Source organism: Gallus gallus, chromosome Z (genome assembly GCF_016699485.2).
Source record: "Gallus gallus isolate bGalGal1 chromosome Z, bGalGal1.mat.broiler.GRCg7b, whole genome shotgun sequence".
NCBI classification, from domain to species: domain Eukaryota; kingdom Metazoa; phylum Chordata; class Aves; order Galliformes; family Phasianidae; genus Gallus; species Gallus gallus.
Window position 1 is genome coordinate 51,242,283 of NC_052572.1, and position 13,659 is coordinate 51,255,941.

The following is a 13,659-nucleotide window of genomic DNA, read 5'->3' on the forward strand; positions in this document are numbered from 1 at the left end:
TCTAAATGGAAGCAAAGTATCACCTGCCAGTGGTGAACTGACAGAAGACAGACTTCAACATGCCTCCGGAAACTGATTTACAGAAGACAGACTGACAATTGCATACCCTCCTGCCAGAATTTGTGCAAGGTTTTGTTTAGAAAGAGATTTCAGAATACAAGTAGGAGCCTGAGTCCCAGAGGTGCCAAAAATCACTGCACTGTGGACCCTGTCTGACATAAGTGTCTCCATTCATACAAAACCATATAGCAGTGCTCCTGCTATATGAACATCTGAGCAATTTAATAACAGGAATAGGGACAGCTCACTTGTTTACTTTCATTTAAGGCGGGAAAATAGCAGGGTTTTTTGTGGAGAGAAGTAGAGAGCAATCTAGCTCAAAGGGGTGGTTACGTCTTCCATTACAGAGACTTTATAAAATGACAGCTTTTACAGAGCTTTATTTCACTCAGTTCTGCCTTCCTGAGCTGTCTAGTAGGTATTTCAGTTGAGTCAAAATAAAGGATGCTGCCTATGGGAAACTGCAAAATTTTGTTGAACAGTTACAGCACAATAAAATCTCAACGCAAAGAAAGAACAGTTATTTAATTAGCAACTACTTCTGATTTTTCTTTTTTCTTTTTTTCTTTTTTTCTTTTTTTTCCCATTAGGCATCCATTCAACTTTTTATTAAGTTTCTTCCCAAACTGAATCTGAGTGCTAATCACTGCAAAGGAAGAGGCTGGTTTAGAATGAATGCATTAAAAAAGTTTTCATTCTTCAAAACTCTCCATGCACCAGAAATACTTACAGTTTTTTTCAGAACAAGTAGGGTACCAGAAGTATGTGACAGGTATTTCAGGCATGAATAACATTCCAGATAAATCTTTTATTTGTCAAAAATTATTAGCAATAGCTGAAGAAATTCTTCTATTTTGACAAGATCATGTACAAAAGTCACTAGCATATAAGCTATAATGTTGTAGTGTTCTAATGGATTGTCTAATGTATGATCTGATTCTTGCATCAGCAGTTAAATTCTTCAAAAATGTGAAACTTGTGTGAAATAAAGCTACTGGATATACAGCACTTCTCTTTAGTAGAATAGATTTCTGACATCCAAGAGTAATCATTTTTTGCCCTAAAGCAAGAGAAGAAAAACCTCTGACAAATACAACTTTGATCAACATATCTGGTCTGTGGGAGTTCTCAGTTTTCTAGTCCTCCTTACAAAACGCTGACATATATAACCTCTGTATACGTGATATGTTCTTTCTGTCTTTATAAGCCACAATGCTGATCCATTCTACACTGGTGCTCGTGTTGCTGGTTACAGTGAAATCCCATGCAGGAATATGTAATACATTTTCATAGAAGCAGGAATATTGTTTCCTGTGTAGGCATATTCTTGATCCTGCCTGTGTGAAAAAATAATTTCTCACCGACAGATGAAATAGTAGGAATACAGGAGAATTAGATGCCTTTCTTTACATTTCGTCTTTAGAGTTTGTCATATTCTGGACTGGCAAGTCATTGTAATGGTGATGTCTGAAGTGCCCAGTTTGTAGCTGTCAGCATCATGTGTTCTATGATACAAATACCAGCCTCTCCTGACCCTCAACCTCCCCCCCCCCCCCCACACACACACACAAAAAAAAGCTGCAAGAATCTAGCAGTTCTGTAATGAGTGTGTATGTACCTTAAGCTTATTCAGTGACTCTGTAGATACAATCTCTGCAACAGAAAACCTATATCTGATGTATCAACCATTCACTGCAAAAAAAATTGCTGTCTTCAAAATAATAACATTTTTTTCCTTCTGATCGATAAGACAATTATTTAATGTAAATGAACAATGTCTGTTCTTGTACCTTGTTTTAGGAAACTGCACTGAAGTTTTGTATATAATCTCAAACAAACAAAAAAATTCACTTTGAAACAGACATTCAGCATACCTAAGTGTAGTCTTTCCAAGTAACTGGATAGTGGTGATTTTTTGCCATCCTAAATCTGCAAGGCTAGAGATACTGACTAGAAAAGATTTGATTTGTGCTTTTCTAAAATACTGCATACTTCATGACCTCTCTTCTAGCTTCTATCAACTTCAGCAGGACTGAATTCATATTTGGAAAATCACTTTATGCTAGGAAGTGTATTACCTTCAGTGGGTTTAGTTATGTTTTCATATTTAATTTTATTTCTCATGTTAAGAAGTGTAGAGAATATAACTTTTATTCTGTGTGGTCTTGATACATATTCCCAAAATTTTAACTGCTGAACATTAAATAAAACAAATGTAGTCCATTAATCCTATATCTTTATTAGTGTGGAATTATTGGTTGCCAGTGTTTTCCATCCGTTAAAAAAATAAAAATAAAAAAGGTAAATCTTTACTTAATAAATAAGTAGATATTTTTAAAAATATCTCTCTATGTGTCCTGGTTTTATCAGTATTCCTTGTCATAACATCGTGTGGCAAGAAGTTTGGTGCTGAAGCACAGTGCCAAGGAGCTGCACTTCCTGGGTCACGTTCTACTAGAACTCTCAACTATTCTCACACAAGTTCTGGCTCTCTGAGAGGAAGATATGCTGAGCAAGAGACAGACTACAATCCCCAGAAGTCTTCAGTAATCCCCACATGATTTCCAGTTCCAGGTGATGGGAGAGAGTGCTCTGCCCTTCCAGGAGGACTGCTGTGAGGGCATGCCGATAAGGACTCAACCCTCTCCTCCCATTTTGGGGTCATTTGATTTATTATTCCTAATTATTCCTTATTTTCTCACATTCCTTTAATAAATTAGTTATCTTATCTCAACTGAATCTTTTTTTTTTTTTTATTTCCCCCTCCACTTTTCCTGTGGGGAGGGAGAAGTGTCATATGATTATCACTACAAAGCATGACACTGGCTAAACTCACAAGAAAATATCATAGTACGTCTCTAAAACCTCAATATGCACAGGCAGCTCTGTCTACTGAACGCACAGCTGGCATTTCATCTTTTATGTTAAATTTATGGTAAACCTTATGAAAAGAAAGACTGTCTAAAATATATGAAATTATAGCGCATGCTTAGTTAAACAGTGAGAATAATTAGCTATAGAATTTGAATGATTAATCTATCCATGTGCTTATACTGGTTTTAGAGTTGTCCAGTTTTTTAGGGGTCTCCTTCTACTGGGTATTAATTTTTAACTGTTGCATGGTAGCCATTCACTGCTGCAATTAATGTATTTTCAGAAATCAGTAGGATTCTCTTGTTGTTTTTGAAAACTGGACACTTGAATGGAAAACATTATTTTTAAATTTACTATTTACTATTTACTAAATATGATAGCAGAATGTGAAATAACACAACATATTTGGAACAGAAGCTAATAAATGAGAGAGTGTCTGAAACTGAAGGCCATACTCTAATGCTGTAGGCAAGATGGCTAGGGAGCACACACAGCAGAGATGAACAGAAAGAGACAATCTCATGACTCCCAGTCAGTCATATTTTTCCTTCTGAACAGAAAAGGGAAACAGAACAGTGAAGTCTTCTAGGAGCTGTAGTTCATTCTTATCTTCTGAGACAGGTAACTGAAACTATTGACAAACCATGGAATTGCAACATTCAATCTTTAGCTTCCAGTGCGCTACATAATGTTATGGTGTGGAATACCAGTAACAACCACAACACAGTTGAAAACATATATGTTGTATATTTTTGGTAACTGTAGACCAACATCAGCATATTCATCCTAAGAGGTTATGATTGCCTTCTTTGCCTCAGCCTTTTCTAGTAAGATCAGCCTTCAGGTATCCCAGGTGCTGGAGATCAAAGAAAAGGGCTGAAGAAAGGAAGATATAAAATTTGTGACTATAGGATCAGATCAAGAAAAACTTTAGCAAACACAGAAGTAAACGGGTCTTGATGGGATGCACCCATGAATGCTGAGGGAGCTGGCTGATATCACTGCAAAGCCACCTCAACAATCCTTGGTTGACTGTTTCTCTGAGGACTCGAAGAAGTGCTTGAGAACTAGAGGAGAGCAAAATCACTCCAAAAATCAAGGGAAGAATGAGGACACAGGGCCTTACAGGCTGATCAGTCTTACCTCGATCACTTGGAAGGTGATAGAGCAGCTAATGCTAGAAAACACCTGGAACATGAAAAGCAAGAAAATCAGCAGGAGTCAGCATGGATTCACCCACGGAAAGGCCAATTTAATGAGCTTTTGTGATGAAATGACCAGCCTGACAGAGAATATAATCTACCTGGACTTCAGTAAGACCACTGACACTGTTCCCAATAAAATCCTTACATTTGGTAATGTATGAACTGAACGGCCAGACACTGATGTGTCAGATAGTTCAAAACTATCTGAATGGCAGGGCCCAAAGGGCTTTGTTCAGTGAAGTGACATGATGTTTAATTGGAGTCCAGTAACAAGTGGTATATCTTGGGAGTCAGTACTGACTTCAGCCCTGTTTAATATCTTCATTAATGATCTGGATGATGGAGCAGTGTAACCTTATCACGTTAGCAGATGATGCAAAACTGTGAGGAGTGACTGATACAACTGAGTGTCTTAATGTCATCCAAAGCGACCTAGATAGGCTGGAGAAATAGGCTGATGGAAACTCCATGGAGTTCAACAATGACAATTGCAAAGTCCTGCAACTGGAGGAACAGTTTCAGGCACCAGGAGATGCTGAGAGCCACCCATCTAGAAAGGAGTTTGACAGAAAAAGACCTTGGGGCTGTTCTGGTGAAGATCGAGTTGAACATGAACCAGAAATATATCTTTGCATCAACGAAAACTAATAGTATCTTGGACTGCATTAGGTAAGGTCAGCCAACAGCAGATCAAGGGGCGTGATCTTTCCCCTCTGCTCAGCTCTGGTGAGGCATTACTGAAGTACTGTGTCCAGTTCTGGTCTTTCCAGTACAAGACAGACATAGATATATTAGAGAATCCAGCAAAGAGGCACAGAGGATGAAGGGAGCAGAGCACCTCTTCTATGAAGGAAAGCTGAGAGAGCTGTGACTGGTTAGTCCAGAAAGATGGCAGTGCATGGGTGAAGGATGGCTGTAATCATTAAAGTAAATAAACACATAAAAGAAGGGCATAAAGAGAGTGGAGCCAGGTTCTCTTGGTGCCTGATGACAGTAAGAGACACATGAGATTCCCTCTGAGCATCAAGAAAAGCTTCCTCACTGTGCAGTTTACAGAGTAATGGAGTGAGCTGTCTGGAGAGGTTGTGGAGTTCCCCTTCTTGGAAATACTGAAAATCCATCTGAATATGTTCTCAGGCGACTGGCTCAGGTGACCCTGCTTGAGAAGGGGGGTTGGGCCAGTTGACCTCCAGAAGTCCTCTACAAATGAAATCATTTTGTGGTTCTGTGTTTCTGGGATTTATAAAGTCACCCTGATAGCATAGCAGGAGCAGGGTGAAGTCATCATTACAACATTCCCATGGTTGAACAATTTCCTGTTTGGCATGGTTCAGCTGAAGCAAAGAAGTTCAGAGATCAGACCTGCTTTTTTAATCATTCAACATCTACAGTGAGGGCCAAGTTTGGCTGATGATCCCAAGGTTCTTGCATACCGAGTTAAACTGTGAATATTTTTAGAAGCATTGCGGGGATTAACAATATTCTGTGCTGCAGTTAAAGAATAATCTATGCAAAGACAATGTAGTCTCACTGAATAGCTCTTCTGTTATCAGAGCCTACCAAGTTACTGGTTTAGTTATTAACAATGGCAATTATTATGTTTTAAACTTATGTCAAAGAATATTTTGTTTATGTACGACTCAGTATTTGTATTTTGGGGAAGGTGTTTTTTCTTAAATTTCTGTTAAAAAAAGGAGAGAGAGAGTACTTCTTCTGAATTTCTGTCTGATGATCCTGCATTTTTCAACACTAAATTGCAATTAAATCCTTCTTACCCACGTAACTGTCTGATCATAATATTTCCTACATTATTATTATGCACATTACGTGCTATCTCTCTCAATTAACCTTCTGATGAAAGAACAGTCCAACTCTAAGCAGTAATGCAACAGGATACCTGAATAAGTAGGTAGCAGCCGGAGAACTAGATTCCCAGGACTGTGCTCATTATGGTAAATAATGAGTATTGTCCCTATAATTTTCTCAACTTTCTGGTGTAATTTTATGAAATATTTGAATATTCAGCAAGGTGCCTGCCATCTCCTGTACACAATATTGATCATATTTATTCAGACTTACCAGATCTGGCTGGATATTCCAATATTCATTAATTACTGTTGGAATTACTGCAGGAAAATGTAGCTCATTCTGTGGCACATCCTATAGATTTAGCATTGCAGATATAACGCTGCAAGATTCCTGTTTCTCTGCAGTAAGTACCTTCCAAAGAGAAGTGGAAAATCTGCCTTTCACATAACTGCACTTTTTCTTGTATAATTAACAGTAGATTTATTTTTAACATTTTAACACTATGTTAGTGGTAAAAGTATGAGAAATCACAAACTGAGATAAAGACAGTCTACTAGGTAGAGACAACACTGTACATGCAAGCAGAATGAAGTGAAGAATTCATTTACTGCTTCTCATCATCATGCAGGTGTTCAGCTATTCCAGGGAATCAGGATTCACCACACATAGTGTATTTTGGGGAGGCAAATGTCATCATTCTGAATGTTCCCCCATTTCTTCCTCCTTTATCCCAGCATTGGCAAGCACCAATACTTTTTTGATGCTTGCACAGCATCAAGGCTCTCTTCTTCTTCTGTTCTCCTTTCTCCTCTTGTACCAGTCAGTAGGCCAAGTGTGAGCAAAAAGCTGGAACAAGTAAACAGCATTTATCAATAGAGTATTCCATGACATATTCCATAGAATCATAGGATCCTTAGAGTTGGAAGGGACCTCTGAGGGCCATGTAGTCCAATTCACTGGCATTGATCAGGGACACCATAGCTAGATCAGGTTGCCCAGGGCCTGATCCAGCCTCACCTTGGAGGTCTCCAGGGACGTGGCATCCATCACACCTGGTAACCTGTTCCAATGCCTCATCACCCTCACTGCAAAAGACTTTTTCCTTATATCTAACCTAAATCTACCCTCCCTGAAATTGAAACTACATTCTCTTGTTCTTTTGCCCTGCTAAAGACTCTGCCCTCTTCTTTACTGTAGCTTCCTTTAGATACTAAAAGGCCATTGCCAGGTTACCTTGCAGACTTCTATTCTCCAGGCTGAACAGCCTCAGCTCTTTCAGCCTGTCCTCATAGGAGAGGTGGCCCATTCCTTGGATCATTTTTGTGGCCCTTTTCTGGACGCACTCCAACAACTCCATGTCTCTCCTGTACTGAGGACACTGCATCTGGACGCAGTACTCCAGATGACGCCTCACCAGTGCAGAGCAGAGGGGCAGGACCACCTATGTCAACCTGCTGGTCATGCATCTTTTGATGCAGTCCAGAATACGTTTGGCTTTCTGGGCTGTGAGGGTACATTGCTGGTTCATGTCTATCTTCCTATCCACTATGCCTCATAGCATCAAGATCAGCACTAAGGCCTGGATTAGAGGAAGAAAAAAGGGATCTGGGGGCTTCCAGAAGTGGACACTGTTGAGACACTGAGAATTTGTTGGCTTATGGGAGGAAGGGAATGATTACCTTTTTTTTTTGTTTTCACTCTGTCCTTCCCTTATTCAATTGTCTCTTGACTCATGAGTTATTTTCTGCTCTTCTTGTTCTCCCTCCTTTCCTGCTGTAGGGTAGAGGAGGAAAACGAAGTGGCTGTGTGGGTTTTTGGCTGGTGGACATGACCAACCTAACAAAAACTACAAATCAGTAATTGACAAACTGTCACTAATACATGAATGCACACATGCATGTGTACAATCTGCAAAAATCTTTAGGTTGTTACTATTAGAAGCTGTTCACAGTTCATTTGTAACAGAGAACAGAGGGACTGAATTAGAGTCCCTGGACATGTCAATGCATCTTTCCCTGCTTCTATAACACATTTGACAAAAATGGTGCTATTATATCTGTAATCTCGGACAGATCTCTTGCACATATACCATATTAAGCATCTTGAATTGATATACGCACTGTACTGTTTGTTTGCTGGAAATCAGTGCAAATTACAGAGCTGAAGAAACCAGATATTATTATGTCCAGGTGTGTGTGGATTAATTACTGTAGGCAAATGATTTTTGACTTTTAGAATATCTGATTAAATTAAACAAATCTTCTACCTTCATCTTCATTGGAAAAATGCAATAGTTTTCACATATAATTTTCTGAATAAATTTTATTAATAAGTCACTCCTGTCCTGTTGACGATTATGCAGCTCTTAATAAAAATAACTAGATTTTATCTCAGATTTTTTTTTAAAAAAAGGTTAAGATAATACATTAAATATATTGAATACTTGAAATGAAGCTATTTTATATCTAAATGTGAAGACAAATCAGGGGGTTCACAAAAATGTAAAAGCTGTATCCTTCTTAATAGATGTGGTCTATTGGTTTTTTTTTGTTTGTTTGTTTTTTGCATCTGAGAGATTTTCCTTGAAGTGTCTCAGCGTCCACTGCTATAGCCATGAGCAGATGGCAAGTCTGACACAACTGCACTTGACTGCAGTCCTTTAAAATGCAAACTTAGAGATGTTCCTAGAGTACTGCTGTGTCACAATGACATTGAGTACTTTTACTTAAAGTAAGAAGATGGGGTGGACAACATAATTTCTGGGGGAAAAGAGTGAAAGGATAAGAAAAAGGTACAGAAAATGACAGATTTGGAAACCAAAGCACATAACAGGAAATTGTTATACTTACAGCCAGAGACCCAGCAATTGCTATGAGTTGAGGTTAATAAGACAAAATAAATAAGTAACTTCCGAGAAAAAGAGCTTAGAAAATGGACTTTTACATGTTCTTGGTAATTCAAAATTTTATCTAAAACTATATATCAGTGAAGATTCTAAAGATTTTTTAAAGTAAATCATATTACTTAGGACTTAGTGAGCAGGAGAAATTCAGTCAGCACGGCTGACCAGATTGTACAGCATTCAGGGACAGTTTGCTCCATTTAAGCTTTCACTTGCTACTGAACTATCTGAGTGTTCCATGGCTCATGTTGTCTTGGGGGAATTTCAGGGAAGGTTCCAGAAACCACACTGCTCAGTGATGTAAAATCCAGTATCTGTTTAGTAAGTGGAATGGATTCAGTGGGTAGATAGCAATCTTTATTTGAAAGCATCTGTCCTACCAGAAACATGCAAGTTAAGGCCCCCAGCCCTAATATATTCACAGTAGAACAGATAAAGCCCAGACCTTTCAGGTACATCTTCCCCCTAATAATTGCCTCTGCTTCATTTGGTTTTCCAGAAGACACCAGATTCAGCTGATGAGAAGAGCAAAGCAGACATAATTGAAATCTCCCTTCTAAGCAATGTTTCAGTAGGCTTTACCCTGGGACAAAAACGTAAAAGCTTGATTGTATTTGCAGCTTTCCTATCATTACCCACCCCTGTTATTTCTTCTCTTGTTCATTGACTCTTCATTTCTTTCAGGTAAGCTTCTATATACATATCTAAAGCAGATAAAATATGTTTTTCCAAAATTCCTTTATCAGGTAAGCAATGCCTCATGATCATTAGTAGGAGGTGAGAAAGGAGATAAAAATCAGCTGGGAGCATTGTAAAGGTCTTGAGACTTTAAATCTGAAGACAATTTCCTTTCCTATTCTGAATTCTCAACTTGTACTGCTTTCAAAAGGCAGGCTGTCTTTGTTATCAGAGTCATGAGAATTTGCCATTTCATTTCGAGCAGGAGTCAAAAGTGAGTGTTAAGACAAAAGGGAGTGTACCTGAGTTCATGTAGGCCTATTGTTGCCATTGTGGTTAAGTACCCCAGTTACCACAGCCCATAGAGCGCCGAAGAGTAATACAGCTAGACTGGATCAATACCATTGTTGATTCCTTAAATTTGGTAATGGTTATCTGCCAATAGATAATACAGATGAGGAGATTCTTTGGCCGATGCTGTCAATGCAGCCCAGATTGGCAGGGCAGGAGCCACCTCAAGGTGTCTCAGCTTCATCAGCAACATAGTTCTCTACACTAGGAATTCCAGAGCAATAAAATAATAAAGATCCTTCAGCAATTTCAACTCTCAATGTACAGGTCAGGCAATGAGCACAAGTTCTAGTTTCATCCAAGTGTGTTATATACTTCATCTTGACTAGAAATAAAAGCAGGTCAACAGAATCTTTTGTGTTGTAAAAGCTGCCTTATCTGTTCTGATGGTGTTTGAAGGCTCCTTTGTGGAAAAACAAGGTCACAATTTCTGTGTCTGTACTGAGGAATGGTTCTAACATGATAAATCAAGAGTTTGAACAAGTCTTTCTCTTCTCATTTGTCTCTACAGTGATTCTCTGAGACACTTCTACCTTTCAGTTCTGTCTTTCATAGGAAAAAAGTATCTTTGTTTTTCAGCTAAGAATTATTCAGTGACAGTGGTAAGAGCTTCAGACAAGCTTTTGTAGTAGAGACAATAGTGATTAACAATTCTAGCAAAACAGTGGAAAAGAGTATAAACTTGATGAATAAAATAATCAAAAGTAATTGGGTGGCACTGGTGATTTACATAAAATAATAAGATTCCCAGTGGAGATAGTATGTTGGGAATGTGGACCTAGTGGAAAAGATTTTTTTCTACATTGATAGCTATGATATATTCCAGGAATTATTTATTGCTTATGATAGGAAGGAAAGGAAAATTAAATAAGGATATAAAAGTATAATCTAAAGATACAGTCTGATTGAAGGATAAATGAAGCAATTTTACCAACATTCTTTTTTTCTGTTGAAACAAAACAAACAAACAAAAAGTTGAAGAGGTCAAAATTTGTGTTGAAATATTTTCAAAATATTGTCAAATTATTTCCTTGTCTCATTCGAATTTGTGTGTGTGTGTGTGTATTAATATATTCTGCATTTTATTTAAACTGGGAAAATATCTTTTTAGAGCAATATAAGACTTTTCCCCATTTCCAATCTTTAGATTATTCAAAAGAATAAAGATTCTTACAAGTAAACAACAATATCTCTTCAATATCCCCTGTAAAGAAAACATCAGAAGTAGTTACAGTCTTTTGCTTATAAACCGTAGGAACATCGTAGCCATAGCCTGACCACATTTCTGGACTGAAACATGTTTTCTTGCAGTTAAATTATGAAGAGGTTCATCTACCTTTTTTGCTAGTTACATTACTCAAAATATCTCTTCATAGCATTCTTTGCATCTACTAACAGCTTTACTGAAAGCTACTTCAGACAACCTTTTAGACCACTGCAGAGGGAAGCAGGCCTGTGAACAGAGCCAAGTTTATATCCCTGAATGTTGCAAAAGACCATTATTAAGCTATTACTGAACTGAGGTGCTATATCCCTTGGCAACATGCAGTTCCATGCAGTGATACTAGCTGATACTACCTGAAGTCTCAAAGGCTACGTGGCTGCATCACTGCCGTGCAGCCATTCTCTATGGTTTGGGGCAGCACAGGATTGAGTTGCTCCCCAGCCTCACTGGAGCTTTGACTAGATCAGGATTTCAGCAGGGCATCCCATTATGTACTGCAGATATACTAGAAGTCCGATGCAAGCTTCTTCCATTAATCTTCTGACTTTCTGTTGAAAACTGTGAATGTGGTTCTTATTATCCTATTTAAAAACAGTAGAAGAGAGTTGTTGATTGATGTTAAAAATGCAGAGGAGATAACTGAACTGAAAAATAAGTGATCTGGGGTCTAGATTTGTGTAGCTTGGGCAGGGCACTCTCATTCTTTTACTCACAAATGTCAGTGCACCTCCTCTCTCTTTTTTCTTTTCTTTTATAGGTAAAAGTGGAAAGGTACATTTCACTACATACCGAATTTGTTGATATTTGAAGACACTGACATTTACTCAAGAATTCTTATTGGAAAACAGAAAGCTTTTCAGATGAGGTCTTCTCACAGGCATGTGTTTATGACTCGCTTCCAAAAAAAAAAAAAAAAAAGGTAAATAAAATAAATAAAAATCTGATGAAATCTAATGGAAATTTGACAAAGAATTTTTGTTTGCATTGTAGAGGACATATATTCATCCTGTTACCCACGTGGAGTTATAGTGAAATCAATGAATCTTCATTGGTGTGGACGAAGATACAGGATCTATATTTTGTCTTTGCTGTGTGAGTGGGTTAACTTTTGAAAATTTTATGTTAGCATTTGTGTGCCACGTCTTACTTACATTCTAGACACCTAGTTTGGCTTCATTTTCCTGTTACTTATTTACTATTATTCACTATTTTTTAATAATACAAAATTATTGCAATTATTTTATAAAGCATGTTTTCAGTATTAACTCAGACCTTCTCTAGAGGGCCAAGCAGAAGTGCTAATAGATTCAGTACTAACATATTTCTCTCTGGATAGTGTTTTATACAAGATTATTATAAGGGATATCAATGATGTTTGATATCAAGATGGTGCTCAGATAATGCACCAAATAAAGCCAGTATTTGAAGCCAATCACAGTAAATGTCACAAACACAATTACAAAAGGCAATTCTGATGGATAGTTCTATGATAGGAAAGTAAAAGTCATCTATGGGAACTTCCCACAAACTGAGACTGTAATTAAGATGAATAATTTGTTGTTTGCAGAACAACAAAGAGCTGTAGAAATATTACTCGTGGAGACAGTGTCAGCTGCACACAGAGTATAAAGCTAAAGCAACCTGACTGTTACCATAGGACCAAACAGTGGATCTCTAAGGAATGTTACATGTTGTGGTATTCATACAGGAAGCAAAATATCTTGATTCATACTGACACTTAGCCTGACAGAGATTAAAATAATATCGCCGTTATCCAGTGCTCCGATAAAGCAGGCCAGAGGTTCAATTTTTCCTTTCAGTTTCTGGTAGCTGTGAAATGCACAGAGAAGAAATTTGAAGGATCAAAAAGAGACAAATCTGACACGCACTGATTCTGCCTTAGGACACTGGCAGAGTGATTTCCTTTCTGTTTTGTCGACGGTTTACGGGCTGGTCCGGCCCGGTTCTGTGACTAGTGGGGTGGAGAGATTTTTTTGCAAAATCCACGCCTCTGGAAAAGGGAAACAGGGGACCCCCCCAAAAAAAGAATAATTAAAAAAACAGCGGCAACCATCTGAGGAGAAACAAACTAATTTACTAAATATAGTATCAGAATGCACGATAACACACTATAATACAATATAATTCAATATAATTGCTAATAAAATCAAATATAATTGAGAGAAGGATTGTCCGAGAGCTAAAGGCCTTACACTAATACTGAAGCCTTGCGTGCAGTCGGGAGCAGCAGTGAGACGATCCGAAAGCGAGCACGATGAGATGAGAAGAGTCAGGTCAGGTGACCTACAGGCTTTATATCTGTTCCCCTGAGCAGGAATGATAACAGTATTCGAACAGTCTTCTGGGGAGCGTAGTTCTTCTTCTCTTCCGGACAAGTACCCGGAACTAGAGCATTTGCTCTTTAACTCCCAGTACACTGCATGATGTTATGATGTGGAATACCGATAACCAAAAATCATAAAAACATGACATGGTTTCTCAAGCTTTTTTCACTTCTAGTGCAGAAACACTATACAGGTATAATGTGCAGGTTC

At 38.1% G+C, this 13,659-nt stretch overlaps 1 long non-coding RNA gene across 1 annotated transcript; it reads right to left on the reverse strand.

The window, feature by feature from the left end:
* Window positions 1-6,222: 6,222 nt before the first annotated feature.
* LOC121108578 lies at window positions 6,223-13,376 on the reverse strand. The gene is made up of 3 exons (XR_005843204.1): window positions 13,318-13,376; window positions 7,628-7,721; window positions 6,223-6,794 (listed from the first exon to the last, which is right to left on the reverse strand). It is a non-coding gene; the product is annotated as an uncharacterized LOC121108578 (long non-coding RNA).
* Window positions 13,377-13,659: the final 283 nt, after the last annotated feature.